Genomic DNA, 20679 nt, shown 5'->3' with positions numbered 1-20679 from the left:
CGAAGGCTCTGCACCAATGCACGCTGCCCTCGGAGTGGCTGTGGGGGAAATGAGACGGTCACACACCTCCTTGTGGAATGTGCCTTTGCAAAGAAGGTCTGGAGAGAGATGCAGTGGTATTTGTCAAGGTTTATCCCAAACAGATCTGTGACACAGGACTCTGTGCTCTACGGACTGTTTCCAGGGACACACACCGAGACAAATATCAACTGCTGCTGGAAGGTCATCAACTCGGTAAAAGACGCTCTTTGGTCTGCCCGAAACTTGCTGATCTTCCAGTGCAAAGAATTGTCCTCGACCGAGTGTTGCAGACTGGCACATTCCAAGGTCCAGGACTACGTGCTGAGGGACGCACTCAAGCTTGGGGCAGCTGCCGCCAAGGCGCAATGGGGAAAGACCACAGTGTAAAGTCTTTCCAGCAAATGTACACCGAGGGGCGCGTAACAGTGTAAAGCCCCTCGGTCTGGGCAACCAACACTCCAATGTATAAAACAAACATGCCACTGTAAATATTTAAGAAGGAATGGAAATGTAAAGAGTGATATGTGTACGACAATATCAAAATTGAATGGAAGAAAGTCAAGGCAACATGTAACCCTGCCGGAAATGTGCAGTCAAGACAATTTGAAATGTTTCTGTAACGCTCATGATAAATTTTTATGAATAAAGTATATTTTTTTGAAAAAAAAAAAATCTGTTCTTATCAGTTTAATATCTGATATGTCCTCAATCTGGGGACCGAATATTAAATTGATTTTTAGTACTCGGAGATGGTTCAGGGGCTTGCTCCTTCCGCTCCACGCATCAACCTGGTCTTGCAGTGCTTCCAGGAATGGTGCCCTCTCCCCGCTTTGGGGCGCAAAATGTATAAAAGCAGAAAATGCCGCAAAACCTGACTTCCCCTTTTCTCTCTTGTCCAGTTGTCTCATCCTGACCAATTTAAGGCCTTTCAGGCTCCAAAGCATTGCCAGTTTTTCTGCTGGCGGGAGCTTCGTGCACGAATGTTGCGAGCCGATGGACTCGCGGACTTGCGGCAGCCAGGCTCCGTTTTCAGCTGATATGCCACACAGATTTCCTGCTGCTTTTTACAGGCCACTCACCTTCACACTCGGATGCCGACTTGCCTTCTCCTCACTTCAGTTACCACATCCCTTCATCCTGCACAACGGGGAGGTGTGGCGACAGACTGAACGGCATTCTCTTTGGATGTAGGTATACCTTCACGGCGTCTCTTTTCGTTCTCCTGACTCCACGACCAACACGCTAGGGTGGAGCTCAGGGAGACTAGACATTGCCCCCTGTTGGATACCGCCAGTACTTGCTGCTTGCACGGATTGTCCTTTGTTCGGCAAAGGTGGAGATTTCTTCGACTCCCTCCGTTGGGTGTCACTGGCCTTCACAGCGTCTCCATTTCATCTGGTGACGACAGGTGACGGCTTGCCAGACGATGTCTTCCTGTTGTGTTTTACTGGTTCTGCATGCTCAGACTCCACCGTGCTCGGCCAAGCTGGATGTCTCTTGACCAACAGTGAGCGTAGCCTGAAAGTTCCAAAGCACAGTCGAGCGCAGCAATAGCGCACAACAGTCCATCAATTGTATTTAAACAGTGCCCTCGAGTCAATTAAATGCATTTCAACAGTGCCCGATTGTGAATCAAATGCATTTAAACAGTGCCCTAAGTTAAATCAAATGCATTCAAACAATGCCCTACAGTAAACCAAACGTTTTTGAACAGTGCTTTCTAGTAAATCAAATGTATTTAAATAGTGCCCTACAGTAAATGAAATGCATTTAAACAGTGACACAGTAAATCAAATGTATTTAAACAGGCGCTGCAATAAATTAAATGCGTTTAAACAGTGCCCTACCGGAAACTAAATGCATTTAAAAAGTGCCATGAAGTTAATCAAATGCATTCAAACAGTGCCCGACAGTGAGCCAAATATATTAAATCGTGATTTATAGTAAATTAATTGCATTTAAACAGTGCCTGACAGTAAATCAAAAGTATTTAAATTTGCGCCTTGGAATAAATTAAATGCGTTTACACAGTGTCCGACACGAAATCAAACGCATTGAAACAATGCCCTCCAGTAAGTCAAGTGCATTTAAACAGTGCCCGGCAGCAAACTAAAGGCATTTAAACAGTGCCCTGCAGTAAATCAAATGCATTTAAACTGCCCGACAGTAAATCAAATGTATTTAAACAGTGCCCCAGAATACATCCAAAGTATTTAAACAGTGTACTGCAGTGAATAAAATATAATTAAATAGCGCACAACAGTCCATCAAATGTATTTAAACAGTGCCCCAGAATAAATCCAAAGTATTTAAACAGTGTACTGCAGTAAATCAAATACAATTAAATAGCGCACAACAGTCCATCAAATGCATTTAAACATTGCCCTCGAGTCAATTAAATGCATTTAAACAGTGCCCTACAGTAAATCAAATGCATTTGAACAGTGGCCTAAAATAAATCAATTATATCTAAACGGTGCCAAATGTATTTAAACAGTTCTTTATAGTAAATTAAATGCATTTAAACAGTGCCGACAATAAATCAAATGTATTTAAACAGTGCCCCGACAGTCAATCAAATGCGTTGAAACACTGCGCAAGAGTAAAACAAATACTTTTAAACAGTGCACCACAGTAAATCAAATGCATTTAAACAGTGCCCTACAGTAAATCAAATGCATTTAAACAGTGCCCTACAGTAAATCAAATGCATTTAAACAGTGCCCAACAGTAAATCAAATGCATTTTGTTCCCTACAGTAAACTAATTGCATTTAAATAGTGCCCGATACTCAAATGCATTTAAACATTGCCCTCCTGTGAATCAAAAGCATTTAAACAGTGTTCTACGTTAAATCAAATGCATTTAAACAGTGACATAGTAAATCAAATGTTTTTAAACAGGCGCTACAATAAATCAAATGCATTTAAACAGTATCCTACAGTGAACTAAATGCATTATTAAAATGCCCTGCAGTGAATCAAATGCATTCAAACAGTGCCCTACAGTATACGAAATGCTTTTAAACAGTTTCTGACAGTTATCTGAATGCATTTAAAGAGTGCCCAACACTCAAATGCATATAAGTAGTGCCCGACAGTAAATTAAATGAATGTAAACAGTGCCCTGTTGTAAACCAAATGCGTTTAAATAGTGCGGTGAAGTAAATGAAATGCATTTAAACTGTGCCCTACAATAAATCAAACGCATTTTAACAGTGCCCATAGTAAATCAATGCATTTAAACAGTGCCCTACAGGAAATCAAATGCATTTATACAGTGCCCTACAGTAAACCAAATGCATTTAAACAGTGCCCTATAGTCAATCAAATGTATTTAAACAGTGCCCTACAGTCAAACGGACCTTATTTAAACAGAGCCTTACAGTAACACACCAATTAAAAGTGCCCTACTGTAATCGGACTTAAAATGTGCCCGATAATAAATCATGTTTTTAAACATTAAACATGTTTATGTAAAGCGAATTGCTTTGGAGACCTAAAAAACAACTTTCCCGAGGCCAGTATATGCCCTTCCAAAAACTGAACGGGATCCAGCCAAAATAATACTGTTCCATATTTCTATCCAGCATATTAATTCTGCTCCATTTTAATATGCAGCCATATTAAAACGGCTCCATATTAATACTGTTCCATATTAATACTCTTCCACATTAATACTGTTCCATATTAATACTGTTCCATATTCGTGCTGCTTCATTTTAAGACCGTTACAAATGAGTACTGTTCCCTATTAATGTCCAGCATATAAACATTGTTCCATATTAATATTCGCTCATATTATAACTTTTCCATATTAGTAGTGTTCCATATTAATACTGTTCTATATGATTACTGTTACATATTAATATCCAGCCATGTTAACGCTGTTCCATATTAGTACTGTTCCATATTAATATCTGGCCATTTTAATATCCGGCTATATTAACACTGTTCCATACTAATACAGTTCCATATTAACATCCAGCAACATTCCATATTAATAATAATTATCTTTGTCACAAGTAGTCTTACATTAACACAACAACGAAGTTACTGTGAAAAGCCCTTCGTCGCCACATTCTGGCGCCTTATCGGGGACACAGAGGGAGAATTCAGAATGTCCTATTCACCTAACAAGCACGTCTTTCGGACCCAGGAAGTGTAGAAGATTGTAGTTTAGTCGGGCAGTATGGTCGGCACGGGCTTGGAGGGCCGAAGGGCCTGTTCCTGTGCTGTACATTTCTTTGTTCTTTGTTCTTTGTTTGTTTGAAACCGGAGCACCCGCAGGAAATGCACGCAGACACCGGGAGAACATGCAGGCTCCGCAAAGAGAGTGACCCAATCTAGGAATCAAATCTGGGACCCTGGAGCTGTGAAGATATGGTTCCATATTAATACTGTTCCATATTAGTACTGTTCCATATTAATATTCAGCCATATAATACTATTCCATATTAATACGGTTCCAAGTTAATATGCAGCCATATTAATACTGCTCCATATGAATAATGTTCCATATTAATATCCAGCCACATTAATGCTGTTCCATACCAATATGGTTCCATATTAATATGCAGCCAGATTAATACGTTTTTGCTCAATGCCTGCTACCCCGCCCCCCACATGGAGGTTGGACATGGCCCGACTTGCCCAGAATGCTTTGTGCAAGAAAATATCACAGGCCACAGATGACTATATTATTAATAACTAGAATGGGGAAGTCCCGCCCTTCACGCTCTGGGAGGCCACGAAGGCTGAGATCAGGGGTGATATCATGGCCAACAACGCACGTAGAGACAAGGTAGAGAGGGCGGCTAGGCGACAGTTGTGGACTCCATACTGGAGGTAGACAGGCGATACTCTGAGGGCCCGACCAAAGAACTCCTGGCGGAGAGGAAAAAGCTACAAATGGACTTTGATCTGCTCTCCACGAGGGAAGCATTGCAGCAACTCCGCCAGGTACGGGAGACCCTTTACGAACACGGAGATAAAGCCAGCCACTGCTGGTTCGCCAACTGAGAAAGCAGGCAGCCACGGGGGTAATAGCTCAGATTAGAAGCAGCAGACCGAATCCAGTGGCAGAGCCAAAAAATGTCTACGAGGCATTTGAGACCTTCTACCGGGGGCTATTCACCTACAAGCCCTCAGCTTAGGGATGAAACAGTTCATCGATGGATGGGACACGCCAGTTGTGACACAGGCTGAAAATGGGACTGGAAGCACCTGTAAAACTGGGAGAAGGATAGCGCAGTGGTGAGCCCTCGTTCCTCATGGTCCCGCCCGCCCCACACATCCCTGTGACGATGGATGTGGCTGTCCTGCAACCCAGTTTTGTGTAGAAGCTGGGATTCGTCTTTCTGGAGCGCAGGAGGTTAGGGGGAATTTAAACAAGTCTTCAACGTCATAAAGATTTTTTTTTAATGATAGAAATGGATAGATCCTCTGCCCCCAATTGCTCGACTGCATAAATCCCACCTTAGTTAGTGTCCCAATCCACCGGACTTTCCACAATACCATATCCAGCTATGCTCAGGAAGAATAATTGTTTTCCTATCCAGCCGACTGTTCTATATTGAAGAAGCTGGTGAACCTTAGAAGGACAATTCTGCCTTCCTATCCACACTGCTGTTCACACATCAGTGCACTACGTCGAGATATACTTTGGACTGACTTTTCTGTGTCATTTTTGGCTCTATTGTTCATAAAAACAGATCAAGCTGAGCTGTACGAGATCTGCGTGTCCCCAGTGCACTCTGCTGAACACATCCAGATATAGTCTGGAGTAATATTTCGCTCTTCCGTTCTAACCTGGTGCTCCAACGGACACATGCACCTGCCCTGCAGCCGAACATGTATGTGTTTCATTTCCCAACCACTGTCCACACCCACTGACCCAAGCTGGACTTCAGAAGCCAATCTGCCTGTGCCATTCGCCTTGGATTGTTTCGAAATCCCACGTCAGGCTCGAATGCAGGTTACGATTCTTTATAGAATCATAGAATCCCGACAGAGCGGAAGGCGGGTCATTCGGCCCAACGAGTCTGCACCAGCCCTTAGAAAGAGAAACCTATTTAAGCCCACACCGCCACCCTATCCACATTCCCGCAACCCAAACTAACCTAAAGGGCAATTTAGCACGGCGAATCCACCTGACTTGCACATATTTGGACTGTGGGAGGAAAACAGAGAACCCAGAGGAAACCGTGTCAGAGAAAGTGCAAACTCCACATGGACAGACATCCGAGGCTGGAATTGAACCTGGGTTGCTGGCGCGCTGAGGCAAGCGTGCAAACTACTGTGACACCGGATTGCAGCCTCCTGGACTCTGCACTGCACAGATTCACCGTGTAGGACAATCTCTGGGGTCTCTGACAGCCTCTTTTTTGCTTTACAATGAAATACACAGTTCTTTAAATTTAGAGTAGTCAATAATTTTTCCAATTTATGGTGGCTAATCCACCTACCTCTCACATCTTCGAGTTGTGGGGTGAGACTCACGCAGAACCGGGGAGAATGTGCAAACTCCACGCGGCCAGTGACCCGGGGCCGGGGTCGCAATGTGGACTGGGAACTTCAGGAAATTAGGAGAGCAAAAACGGTACATGAAAGTATACAGGCAGGTAAAATGAACGAACGTCCTAAGTAATTTTACCAGCTCATTAATGGTAAAAGGATAACTCGGGAAATAGCCGGAAAACATGGGCTATCGCTTCTCGGCCTTTTGGTTCAGATCAAGTGTAGTATCTGTTCTTATCAGTTTAATATCTGGTATGTCCCCTTCGGGGGACGGAATATTAAATTGATTTTTGGGACACGGAGATGGTTCAGGGGCTTTCTTGCTCCGCTCCAGGCATCAACCTGGTCTTGCAATGTTTCCAGGAATGGTGCCTTCACCCCGCTTTGGGCACAAATAGTGCAAAAGCAGAAAATGGCGCAAAACCTGGCTTCTCCTCTTCTGTCTTGTCCAGTTGTCTCATCCTGACCAATTAAAAAATTTTCAGGCTCCAGAACATTGCTAGCTTTTCTGCTGGCGGGCGCTTCGCGCACTAATGTCGTGAGCCTATGGGCTCGCGGACTTGCGGCAGCCAGGCTCCGTTTTCAGCTGATATGCCAAACAGATATCCTGCTGCTTTTTACAGGCTACTCACCCTCACCCTCGGATGCCGACTTGCCTTCTCCTCACTTCAGTTACCACATCCCTTCATCCTGCACAACGGGATACTGTTGCGACAGACTGAACGGCATCCTGTTTGGATGTAGGTATACCTTCACGGCGTCTCTTTTAGTTCTCCTGACTCCACGACCAACACGCCAGGGTGGAGCTCAGGGAGACTAGACATTGCCCTCTGTTGGATTCCGCCAGTACTTGCTGTTTGCACGGATTGCCCTTTGTTCGGCAAAGGTGGAGATGACTTCGACTCCCTCCATTGGGTGTCACTGGGCCTTCAGAGCGTCTCCATTTCATCTGGTGACGACAGGGGACGGCTTGCCAGAGGAAGTCTTCGTGTTGTGTTTTACTGGTTCTGCATGCACAGACTCCACCGTGCTCGGCCAAGCTGGATGTCTCTTGACCAACAGTGAGCGTAGACTAAAAGTTCCAAAGCACAGTCGAGCGCAGCAAGGTGCACCTGAATGTCGGTGGACGAGGAGGACATGAGCCATTGCCGGAAAAAAAGGGCGATCGCTTCTCGGCCTTTTGGCTAAAATCAAGTGCAGTCTCATTTGATCGAGAGAAGCTGAGGATTTCCATGTCGATCGTGGATTGGACAACTCGGAGGGATTGAAGTCGGCAAAGAGGAAACGTTTGGAGCTTGGCTGCTATTGGTGAATCTACATGCTGGCCTAAACCTCGGGTTTATGCCTAACGCCGATACAGTTTCACACCCAACGTACGAGCTATGGATGCAGCTGCATCCCGACCACCAGGCTGGGGAGTGCGAAACACTGTCCGAGTCACAGTAAAGAAAACGGAGGGAGAGTCACCTTTGGACCGGAAACACTTCGTGAAGAGGGTGCTGCTCGAGTGTTGTGGGTTTAAAACAACAGAGATCTTCTGCTTGCAAAACTTCCCCAAGAATGGTTTCTTTGATGTCACCTTCAAGAGCGTCGCAGCGTGCATCAAATTCTTGAACGTCTTCAAGGAAAAAGGAAACCAGAGTCCCCTGTCGATCCTGACTGCGGAGCCTCTGTTTACGCTACCGGCACAGCGAAATCGGGTTGTTACACTGCACACGTACAACCCCCACGTCCCTGTGTCTGATGTGCTCACGTTCCTCGCCAGGTACGCTCAGCTGAAAAGTGACAGCGTGCAAGTGAAAGACACCTTCGGCATCTGGACAAGTGAGCACCAGGTCAAGGTGACCCAAAGAATGGACAGCAAAGGAGCCATTCTGCATCCCCCCTCCAATTTCGCTATTGGAGTAAATCGTGGCTACCTCTACTACGTGGGACAGCCACGAGTATGCCACACCTGTGGCAAAATGGGGCATGTTGCCGCAAACTGCAGTGTGACCTTCTGCAAGAACTGCAGGCAGGAGGGACACATGACTAAGGACTGCAAGGAAGACAAGTGCTGCAACCTGTGTGGGGAGGCCGGCCATCTTTACAGGGCCTGCCCGAAACGCGGGGCGACATATGCACAGATCATCAGCAGCGGAGTCAAAAAGGCGACCAGAGAGGAGGAGCATACACCCTCCACCGAAAAAGACACCACGGTTCAGAATGAGGAAAAGCAACAGAAGGGCCCCCAACAAAAAGAGGAGGCCCCAGCACCTCCTGACAACCCAACCCCAGCCCCATCTAATGAGGAACACACAATGGAAGAGGAAGAGGATGGGACAAAGAATAAAGAGCCCTGGGAAATCGTGAACAGGGACAAACGAAAGAGAAAACAAAAAAACAAACTGAAGAACCCCCTGAGGGGTAGTGGCAAAAAGCGACACCTCTCAGCCGGCGCACTTAGTGCCGACACCTCATCCGATGAGGGAAAACAGGACAAGAATCGGCCTCAGATAAAGAGGCAAAGCACCAACGTGGAACGGAAGGCACAGACCCCCGCCCCCCCAGACCACCGACCGGGAAGAAAACAAGGTCACAGACCAACCCCCGATAGCAGCGAGCAGCAACAACCCAGGTGAAGACCGGCCTGCAACCCCAACACCTACTGACTGCCACGACGAACCCCAGGGCTACACCACCCCCCCCCCCCCCCATTGCATCTGCATCAAAATCACTGGGCCAGTACGGACCAGAACAGTTTTCCCAGCCCTGCAACTGTGCTAAAGTTTGCGAGCACCACCGGCATGCTTGGGAACATTCAACAGCTGGAACAGCCATCTGTATAGACTCTGGACTCTTGGTACTGGTAAATCTATCTTTTTATAATGGGTTTAAAAATTGCATCCATAAATGTGCGAAGCATCAAAGATACTTCGCGGTGTGTAGCCACACTCAACTATTTGGCAAATTTAAAAGCTGACCTACTGTTCCTGCAGGAGTGCGGAATTCCGCACCTCAGCAACTACAGGCGCTGGTCGAGCTGGTGGTCCAACGGGCCATCCATCTGGTCAGGAGGAAACGACTGCCGCTCCTCCGGCCTGGGTATTCTGCTGCGGGGAGGCAACTTCACCATCTCCGACGTTAAGGAGGTGGTGGGCGGGCGCCTCCTCGTAGCAGACGTGAAATACAAAAACACCCCTCTCAGACTTATTAATGTGTACGCCCCGGCCGTAAAAAGTGAGCGGCTGGCAGTTCTTCAGCAACTCCCAATGCTGTTGGCCACCTCCAAGCCGGTCATCCTGGGTGGTGACTTCAACTGCATCATCGATGCGGCTGGACGATCCAGCAAAGCCGACAGCAAACTAGACGCCACGTCCAGACTCCTGATGGAAACGGTAAAAGACGCCAAGCTGCTCGACGTCTGCAGCAACCCTGCAGACGGCGCGCAGCGTCGATACACATGGTCACGGCCAGACGGGTCCGTCCGCTCCAGGATAGACTTCTTTTTTGTGTCCCGAGCTTTCACGGTCAGGTCCACCGACGTAACGCCGGTGTTCTTCTCTGACCACTGCCTCCTACTGGCCGACTGCCACCTGCAGGAAGACCAGGGGGTAGGCAGGGGGACGTGGAAGCTAAATGCAAAACTGCTGACCCCTGAGAACATCGAGGAACTCAGGAGCGATTACAAAGGTTGGAGAACCGTGAAAACCCTCTTTGAGGCCCCACATCTCTGGTGGGAAGCAATCAAGGGGAATATCAAGAGGTTTTTCATCCTCAAGGGCGTTCAAAAGGTGAGAGAGAGAGACGAGGGGTCATGTCCAGGCTCCAGAAAAGTATGCAAAATTTGCTCCAGCTGCAGTCGATGGGGGTGGATGTCAAGGAGGATCTCCAAGAGGTGAAGAGCCAGCAAGCCTCGCTCTACACCTCGGAGGCCTCCAAGGTTATCTTCCGTTCCAGAGTCCGCTCTGTGGAGCAGGACAAAAAGTGCTCACGCTTCTTCTTCCAAAAGGTGCACAGAGAGACCTCTGTGATCAGCAGCCTGAAGGAAGAAGATGGCTCTGAAAAGTCATCGCAGTCTGACATCCTGAGGATCAGCCAATCCTTTTATGCCGGACTGTATGACCTGAAGCCAACAGATAGCACTGTTTCCCAGACCTTCCTGTCGACTATCACGGAGGTCAGAGGCGACAGCGAGCTGGAAAACCTGGACAAACCACTAACTCTGGACGAGCTGACAAAGGCCGCCAAGTCCTTCGAGACGAGTAAAACTCCCGGAAGCGACGGCTTACCGGTTGAGTTGTATTCGGCTCTGTGGGACTGGATGGGCCCAGACCTGCTGGAAGTGTACGAGAGTATGCTTCTGGAAGGCAGCATGTCAGAGTCCATGAGGAAAGGCATCATCACCCTCATCTACAAGCAGAAGGGGGAAAGGGAAGAAATTCGAAATTGGCGACCCATTTCACTGTTGAATGTGGACTACAAAATTCTAGCAAAGGTCATCGCCAATCGGGTCAGGTCTGCTCTGGAGTCGGTGATCCACCCTGACCAGACCTGTGCTGTACCCGGCAGGAAGATCTCTGATAGCCTCGCGCTACTCAGGGATACGATCGCATACGTGCAGGACAGGGGGGTGGACACTTGCCTCATCAGCCTTGACCAGGAGAAGGCTTTTGACAGAATATCGCACACCTACATGATGGATGTGCTCTCCAAAATGGGGTTTGGGGAGGGAATTCGCAATTGAATCAAACTGCTCTACACAAACATCTATAGCGCTGTCTCAATCAATGGGTGGGAATCAGAAAAGTTCCAGATCAGATCTGGAGTCAGGCAGGGCTGCCCTCTCTCCTCTGCCCTTTTTGTGTGCTGCATAGAACCTTTTGCCGAGTCCGTCAGGAGGGATCCGGGTATAAGAGGAGTGACGATCCCAGGCAGTGGAGGCATGCAAGTCAAGGCCTCCCTGTACATGGACGACGTTGCCGTCTTCTGCTCGGATCCTGCGTCTGTACGCAGGCTCTTGACCACCTGCGACCAGTTTGAACTGGCCTCTGGAGCCAAGGTAAACCGGGGCAAGAGCGAGGCCATGTTCTTGGGGAACTGGGCCGACCGGTCCTTTGTCCCCTTCACTGTCAGGTCAGATTACCTGAAGGTGCTGGGGATATGTTTCGGAGCTGCTGGGGCGTGCACCAAAAACTGGGAGGAGCGCATAGGAAAGGTAAGACAGAAACTGGGCTGGTGGGAGCAACGCTCCCTCTCCATTGCGGGCAAAACCCTGGTCAGCAGGTGTGAGGTACTCTCGGTGCTACTGTACGTGGCGCAGGTCTGGCCCATAACCCGACCCTACGCCACAGCAGTCACCCGGGCCATCTTCAAATTTATCTGGCGATCCAAAATGGACCGTGTCCGAAGGGACACCATGTACAAACCTCTGGAGAAGGGAGGGCGGAACGTACCCAACGCCTCCCTCATCCTGTTGGCCACCTTTGTGTCCAGCTGCATCAAGCTGTGCGTGGATCCCCAGTATGCAAACACCAAGTGTCACTACATACTGAGGTTCTACCTGTCCCCGGTGTTGCGAAGGATGGGCCTGGCCTCATTGCCGCGGAACGCTCCAAGTAGTTGGACCGTACCGTACCACCTGTCCTTTGTGGAAAAGTTTTTGAAGGAAAACACCTTTGACCACAAGGCAATGAAGCAGTGGTCAGCACGTAATGTCCTCGAGGCCCTCAGGGAAAAGGAGACCGTGGAGGACGTTGGATGGTTCCCTGAGCAGACTGCCAGAGTCATCTGGCAGAACGCCTCATCACCAGAACTTTCAAACAAGCACCAAGACCTAGCTTGGCTGGTAGTGAGAAAGGCCCTCCCTGTCAGATTCTTCATGCACACCCGAAGGCTCTGCACCAATGCACGCTGCCCTCGGAGTGGCTATGGGGGAAATGAGACGGTCACACACCTCCCTGTGGAATGTGCCTTTGCAAAGAAGGTCTGGAGAGAGATGCAGTGGTATTTGTCAAGGTTTATCCCAAACAGATCTGTGACACAGGACTCTGTGCTCTACGGACTGTTTCCAGGGACACACACCGAGACAAATATCAACTGCTGCTGGAAGGTCATCAACTCGGTAAAAGACGCTCTTTGGTCTGCCCGAAACTTGCTGATCTTCCAGTGCAAACAATTGTCCTCGACCGAGTGTTGCAGACTGGCACATTCCAAGGTCCAGGACTACGTGCTGAGGGACGCACTCAAGCTTGGGGCAGCTGCCGCCAAGGCGCAATGGGGAAAGACCACTGTGTAAAGTCTTTCCAGCAAATGTACACCGAGGGGCGCGTAAAAGTGTAAAGCCCCTCGGTCGGGGCAACCAACACTCCAATGTATAAAACAAACATGACAATGTAAATATTTAAGAAGGAATTGTAATGTAAAGAGTGATATGTGTATGACAATATCAAAATTGAATGAAAGAAAGTCAAGGCAACATGTAACCCTGCCGGAAATGTACAGTCAAGACAATTTGAAATGTTTCTGTAATACTCATGATAAATTTTTATGAATAAAGTATATTTTTTGAAAAAAAAAAAAAAAAAAAAAAATCTGTTCTTATCAGTTTAATATCTGATATGTCCTCAATCTGGGGACCGAATATTAAATTGATTTTTAGGACTCGGAGATCGTTCAGGGGCTTGCTCCTTCCGCTCCACGCATCAACCTGGTCTTGCAGTGCTTCCAGGAATGGTGCCCTCTCCCCGCTTTGGGGCGCAAAATGTATAAAAGCAGAAAATGCCGCAAAACCTGACTTCCCCTTTTCTCTCTTGTCCAGTTTTCTCATCCTGACCAATTTAAGGCCTTTCAGGCTCCAAAGCATTGCCAGTTTTTCTGCTGGCGGGAGCTTCGTGCACGAATGTTGTGAGCCGATGGACTCGCGGACTTGCGGCAGGCAGGCACCGTTTTCAGCTGATAGGCCACACAGATTTCCTGCTGCTCTTTACAGGCCACTCACCTTCACACTCGGATGCCGACTTGCCTTCTCCTCACTTCAGTTACCACATCCCTTCATCCTGCACAACGGGGAAGTGTGGCGACAGACTGAACGGCATTCTCTTTGGATGTAGGTATACCTTCACGGCGTCTCTTTTCGTTCTCCTGACTCCACGACCAACACGCTAGGGTTGAGCTCAGGGAGACTAGACATTGCCCCCTGTTGGATACCGCCAGTACTTGCTGCTTGCACGGATTGTCCTTTGTTCGGCAAAGGTGGAGATTTCTTCGACTCTCTCCGTTGGGTGTCACTGGCCTTCACAGCGTCTCCATTTCATCTGGTGACGACAGGTGACGGCTTGCCAGACGATGTCTTCCTGTTGTGTTTTACTGGTTCTGCATGCTCAGACTCCACCGTGCTCGGCCAAGCTGGATGTCTCTTGACCAACAGTGAGCGTAGCCTGAAAGTTCCAAAGCACAGTCGAGCGCAGCAATAGCGCACAACAGTCCATCAATTGTATTTAAACAGTGCCCTCGAGTCAATTAAATGCATTTCAACAGTGCCCGATTGTGAATCAAATGCATTTAAACAGTGCCCTAAGTTAAATCAAATGCATTCAAACAATGCCCTACAGTAAACCAAACGTTTTTGAACTGTGCTTTCTAGTAAATCAAATGTATTTAAATAGTGCCCTACAGTAAATGAAATGCATTTAAACAGTGACACAGTAAATCAAATGTATTTAAACAGGCGCTGCAATAAATTAAATGCGTTTAAACAGTGCCCTACCGGAAACTAAATGCATTTAAAAAGTGCCATGAAGTAAATCAAATGCATTCAAACAGTGCCCGACAGTGAGCCAAATATATTAAATCGTGATTTATAGTAAATTAATTGCATTTAAACAGTGCCTGACAGTAAATCAAAAGTATTTAAATTTGCGCCTTGGAATAAATTAAATGCATTTACACAGTGTCCGACACGAAATCAAATGCATTGAAACAATGCCCTCCAGTAAGTCAAGTGCATTTAAACAGTGCCCGGCAGCAAACTAAAGGCATTTAAACAGTGCCCTGCAGTAAATCAAATGCATTTAAACTGCCCGACAGTAAATCAAATGTATTTAAACAGTGCCCCAGAATACATCCAAAGTATTTAAACAGTGTACTGCAGTGAATAAAATATAATTAAATAGCGCACAACAGTCCATCAAATGTATTTAAACAGTGCCCCAGAATAAATCCAAAGTATTTAAACAGTGTACTGCAGGAAATCAAATACAATTGAATAGCGCACAACAGTCCATCAAATGCATTTAAACATTGCCCTCGAGTCAATTAAATGCATTTAAACAGTGCCCTACAGTAAATCAAATGCATTTGAACAGTGGCCTAAAATAAATCAATTATATCTAAACGGTGCCAAATGTATTTAAACAGTTCTTTATAGTATATTAAATGCATTTAAACAGTGCCGACAATAAATCAAATGTATTTAAACAGTGCCCCGACAGTCAATCAAATGCGTTGAAACACTGCGCAAGAGTAAAACAAATACTTTTAAACAGTGCACCACAGTAAATCAAATGCATTTAAACAGTGCCCCACAGTAAATCAAATGCATTTAAACAGTGCCCTACAGTAAATCAAATGCATTTAAACAGTGCCCTACAGTAAATCAAATGCATTTAAACAGTGCCCAACAGTAAATCAAATGCATTTTGTTCCCTACAGTAAACTAATTGCATTTAAATAGTGCCCGATACTCAAATGCATTTAAACATTGCCCTCCTGTGAATCAAAAGCATTTAAACAGTGTTCTACGTTAAATCAAATGCATTTAAACAGTGCCCTACAGTAAACCAAATGCATTTAAACAGTGACATAGTAAATCAAATGTTTTTAAACAGGCGCTACAATAAATCAAATGCATTTAAACAGTATCCTACAGTGAACTAAATGCATTATTAAAATGCCCTGCAGTGAATCAAATGCATTCAAACAGTGCCCTACAGTATACGAAATGCTTTTAAACAGTTTCTGACAGTTATCTGAATGCATTTAAAGAGTGCCCAACACTCAAATGCATATAAGTAGTGCCCTACAGTAAATTAAATGAATGTAAACAGTGCCCTGTTGTAAACCAAATGCGTTTAAATAGTGCGGTGAAGTAAATGAAATGCATTCAAACTGTGCCCTACAATAAATCAAACGCATTTTAACAGTGCCCATAGTAAATCAATGCATTTAAACAGTGCCCTACAGGAAATCAAATGCATTTATACAGTGCCCTACAGTAAACCAAATGCATTTAAACAGTGCCCTATAGTCAATCAAATGTATTTAAACAGTGCCCTACAGTCAAACGGACCTTATTTAAACAGAGCCTTACAGTAACACAGCAATTAAAAGTGCCCTACTGTAATCGGACTTAAAATGTGGCAATAATAAATCATGTTTTTAAACATTAAACATGTTTATGTAAAGCGAATTGCTTTGGAGACCTAAAAAACAACTTTCCCGAGGCCAGTATATGCCCTTCCAAAAACTGAACGGGATCCAGCCAAAATAATACTGTTCCATATTTCTATCCAGCATATTAATTCTGCTCCATTTTAATATGCAGCCATATTAAAACGGCTCCATATTAATACTGTTCCATATTAATACTCTTCCACATTAATACTGTTCCATATTAATACTGTTCCATATTCGTGCTGCTTCATTTTAAGACCGTTACAAATGAGTACTGTTCCCTATTAATGTCCAGCATATAAACATTGTTCCATATTAATATTCGCTCATATTATAACTTTTCCATATTAGTAGTGTTCCATATTAATACTGTTCTATATGATTACTGTTACATATTAATATCCAGCTATGTTAACGCTGTTCCATATTAGTACTGTTCCATATTAATATCTGGCCATTTTAATATCCGGCTATATTAACACTGTTCCATACTAATACAGTTCCATATTAACATCCAGCCACATTCCATATTAATAATAATTATCTTTGTCACAAGTAGTCTTACATTAACACAACAACGAAGTTACTGTGAAAAGCCCTTCGTCGCCACATTCTGGCGCCTGTTCGGGGACACAGAGGGAGAATTCAGAATGTCCAATTCACCTAACAAGCACGTCTTTCGGGCCTTGTGGGAGGAAACCGGAGCACCCGCAGGAAATGCACGCAGACACCGGGAGAACCTGCAGGCTCCGCAAAGAGAGTGACCCAATCTAGGAATCAAATCTGGGACCCTGGAGCTGTGAAGATATGGTTCCATATTAATACTGTTCCATATTAGTACTGTTCCATATTAATATTCAGCCATATCAATACTATTCCATATTAATACGGTTCCAAGTTAATATGCAGCCATATTATTACTGCTCCATATGAATAATGTTCCATATTAATATCCAGCCACATTAATGCTGTTCCATACCAATATGGTTCCATATTAATATGCAGCCAGATTAATACGTTTTTGCTCAATGCCTGCTACCCCGCCCCCCACATGGAGGTTGGACATGGCCCGACTTGCCCAGAATGCTTTGTGCAAGAAAATATCACAGGCCACAGATGACTATATTATTAATAACTAGAATGGGGAAGTCCCGCCCTTCACGCTCTGGGAGGCCACGAAGGCTGAGATCAGGGGTGATATCATGGCCAAGAACGCACGTAGAGACAACGTAGAGAGGGCGGCTAGGCGACAGTTGTGGACTCCATACTGGAGGTAGACAGGCGATACTCTGAGGGCCCGAACAAAGAACTCCTGGCGGAGAGGAAAAAGCTACAAATGGACTTTGATCTGCTCTCCACGAGGGAAGCATTGCAGCAACTCCGCCAGGTACGGGAGACCCTTTACGAACACGGAGATAAAGCCAGCCACTGCTGGTTCGCCAGCTGAGAAAGCAGGCAGCCACGGGGGTAATAGCTCAGATTAGAAGCAGCAGACCGAATCCAGTGGCAGAGCTAAAAAATGTCTACGAGGCATTTGAGACCTTCTGCCGGGGGCTATTCACCTACAAGCCCTCAGCTTAGGGATGAAACAGTTCATCGATGGATGGGACACGCCAGTTGTGACACAGGCTGAAAATGGGACTGGAAGCACCTGTAAAACTGGGAGAAGGATAGCGCAGTGGTGAGCCCTCGTTCCTCATGGTCCCGCCCGCCCCACACATCCCTGTGACGATGGATGTGGCTGTCCTGCAACCCAGTTTTGTGTAGAAGCTGGGATTCGTCTTTCTGGAGCGCAGGAGGTTAGGGGGAATTTAAACAAGTCTTCAACGTCATAAAGATTTTTTTTTAATGATAGAAATGGATAGATCCTCTGCCCCCAATTGCTCGACTGCATAAATCCCACCTTAGTTAGTGTCCCAATCCACCGGACTTTCCACAATACCATATCCAGCTCTGCTCAGGAAGAATAATTGTTTTCCTATCCAGCCGACTGTTCTATATTGAAGAAGCTGGTGAACTTTAGAAGGACAATTCTGCCTTCCTATCCACACTGCTATTCACACATCAGTGCACGACGTCGAGATATACTTTGGACTGACTTTTCTGTGTCATTTTTGGCTCTATTGTTCATAAAAACAGATCAAGCTGAGCTGTACGAGATCTGCGTGTCGCCAGTGCACTCTGCTGAACACATCCAGATATAGTCTGGAGTAATATTTCGCTCTTCCGTTCTAACCTGGTGCTCCAACGGACACATGCACCTGCCCTGCAGCCGAACATGTATGTGTTTCATTTCCCAACCACTGTCCACACCCACTGACCCAAGCTGTACTTCAGAAGCCAATCTGCCTGTGCCATTCGCCTTGGATTGTTTCGAAATCCCACGTCAGGCTCGAATGCAGGTTACGATTCTTTATAGAATCATAGAATCCCTACAGAGCGGAAGGCGGGTCATTCGGCCCAACGAGTCTGCACCAGCCCTTAGAAAGAGCAACCTATTTAAGCCCACACCGCCACCCTATCCACATTCCCGCAACCCAAACTAACCTAAAGGGCAATTTAGCACGGCGAATCCACCTGACTTGCACATATTTGGACTGTGGGAGGAAAACAGAGAACCCAGAGGAAACCGTGTCAGAGAAAGTGCAAACTCCACATGGACAGACATCCGAGGCTGGAATTGAACCTGGGTTGCTGGCGCGCTGAGGCAAGCGTGCAAACTACTGTGACACCGGATTGCAGCCTCCTGGACTCTGCACTGCACAGATTCACCGTGTAGGACAATCTCTGGGGTCTCTGACAGCCTCTTTTTTGTTTTACAATGAAATACACAGTTCTTAAAATTTAGAGTAGTCAATTATTTTTCCAATTTATGGTGGCTAATCCACCTACCTCTCACATCTTTGAGTTGTGGGGTGAGACTCACGCAGAACCGGGGAGAATGTGCAAACTCCATGCGGCCAGTGACCCGGGGCCGGGGTCGCAATGTGGACTGGGAACTTAAGGAAATTAGGAGAGCAAAAACGGTACATGAAAGGATACAGGCAGGTAAAATGAACGAACGTCCTAAGTAATTTTACCAGCTCATTAAGGGTAAAAGGATAACTCGGGAAATAGCCGGAAAACATGGGCTATCGCTTCTCGGCCTTTTGGTTCAGATCAAGTGTAGTATCTGTTCTTATCAGTTTAATATCTGGTATGTCCCCTTCGGGGGACCGAATATTAAATTGATTTTTGGGACACGGAGATGGTTCAGGGGCTTTCTTGCTCCGCTCCAGGCATCAACCCGGTCTTGCAATGTTTCCAGGAATGGTGCCTTCACCCCGCTTTGGGCACAAATAGTGCAAAAGCAGAAAATGGCGCAAAACCTGGCTTCCCCTCTTCTGTCTTGTCCAGTTGTCTCATCCTGACCAATTAAAACATTTTCAGGCTCCAGAGCATTGCTAGCTTTTCTGCTGGCGGGCGCTTCGCGCACTAATGTCGTCAGCCTATGGGCTCGCGGACTTGCGGCAGCCAGGCTCCGTTTTCAGCTGATATGCCAAACAGATATCCTGCTGCTTTTTACAGGCCACTCACCCTCACCCTCGGATGCCGACTTGCCTTCTCCTCACTTCAGTTACCACATCCCTTCATCCTGCACAACGGGGAAGTGTGGCGACAGACTGAACGGCATCCTGATTTGGATGTAGGTTTACCTTCACGGCGTCTCTTTTCGTTCTCGTGACTCCACGACCAACACGCCAGGGTGGAGCTCAGGGTGACTAGACATTGCCCCCTGTTGGATTCCGCCAGTACTCGCTGCTTGCACGGATTGCCCTTTGTTCTGCAAAGGTGGAGATTTCTTCGACTCCCTCCGTTGGGTGTCACTGGGCCTTCACAGCGTCTCCATTTAATCTGGTGACGACAGGGGGCGGCTTGCCAGACGATGTCTTCCTGTTGTGTTTTACTGGTTCTGCATGCACAGACTCCACCGTGCTCGGCCAAGCTGGAGGTCTCTTGACCAACAGTGACCGTAGACTAAAAGTTCCAAAGCACAGTCGAGCGCAGCAAGGTGCTCCTGAAAGTCGGTGGACGAGGAGGACAAGAGCCATAGCCGGAAAATATTGGCTATCGCTTCTCGGCCTTTTGCCTGAGATCAAGTGTAGTCTCATTTGATCGTGGGAAGCTGAGGATCTCGATGACGATCGTGGATTGGAGAACTCGGAGGAATTGAAGTCGTCAAAGAGGAATCGTTTGGAGCTTGGCTGCTATTGGTGGATCGACATACTGGCCTAAATCTCTGGTTTAGGCCTAACGCCGAAACAGTTCAGACCCAACGTACGAGCTATGGATGCAGCTGCATCCCGACCACCAGGCTGGGGAGTGCGAAACACTGTCCGAGTCACAGTGAAGAAAACGGAAGGAGAGTCACCTTTGGATCGGATACTCTTCGTGAAGCGGGTGCTGCTCGAGTGTTGTGGGTTTAAAGCAACAGAAATCTTCTGCTTGCAAAACTTCCCCAAGAATGGCTTCTTTGATGTCACCTTCAAGAGCGGCGCAGCGTGCATCAAATTCTTGAACGTCTTCAAGGAAAAAGGTAACCAGAGTCCCCTGTCGATCCTGACTGCGGAGCCTCTGTTTACGCTACCGGCACAGCGAAATCGGGTTGTTACACTGCACACGTACAACCCCCACGTCCCTGTGTCTGATGTGCTCACGTTCCTCGCCA

The 20679-nt window shown here is 46.6% G+C and overlaps 3 non-coding genes and 1 pseudogene across 3 annotated transcripts; all 4 read left to right on the top strand.

Annotated features, from left to right (window-relative positions):
• Positions 1-670: 670 nt before the first annotated feature.
• LOC140397122 (U2 spliceosomal RNA) lies at positions 671-846 on the top strand (annotated as a pseudogene).
• Positions 847-6728: 5882 nt separating this feature from the next.
• LOC140397852 (U2 spliceosomal RNA) lies at positions 6729-6918 on the top strand. Its single transcript, XR_011937277.1, has one exon. It is a non-coding gene; the product is annotated as a U2 spliceosomal RNA (small nuclear RNA).
• A 6160-nt stretch (positions 6919-13078) lies between these two features.
• LOC140397241 (U2 spliceosomal RNA) lies at positions 13079-13264 on the top strand. The gene has a single exon (XR_011936781.1). It is a non-coding gene; the product is annotated as a U2 spliceosomal RNA (small nuclear RNA).
• A 5840-nt stretch (positions 13265-19104) lies between these two features.
• LOC140397880 (U2 spliceosomal RNA) lies at positions 19105-19294 on the top strand. The gene has a single exon (XR_011937302.1). It is a non-coding gene; the product is annotated as a U2 spliceosomal RNA (small nuclear RNA).
• The last annotated feature ends 1385 nt before the right edge of the window (positions 19295-20679 follow it).

Source organism: Scyliorhinus torazame, chromosome 20, assembly GCF_047496885.1.
Source record: "Scyliorhinus torazame isolate Kashiwa2021f chromosome 20, sScyTor2.1, whole genome shotgun sequence".
NCBI lineage: Eukaryota > Metazoa > Chordata > Chondrichthyes > Carcharhiniformes > Scyliorhinidae > Scyliorhinus > Scyliorhinus torazame.
The sequence above is the reverse complement of the archived record's forward strand: the minus strand, read 5'-3'. Positions and strand labels throughout refer to the sequence as shown.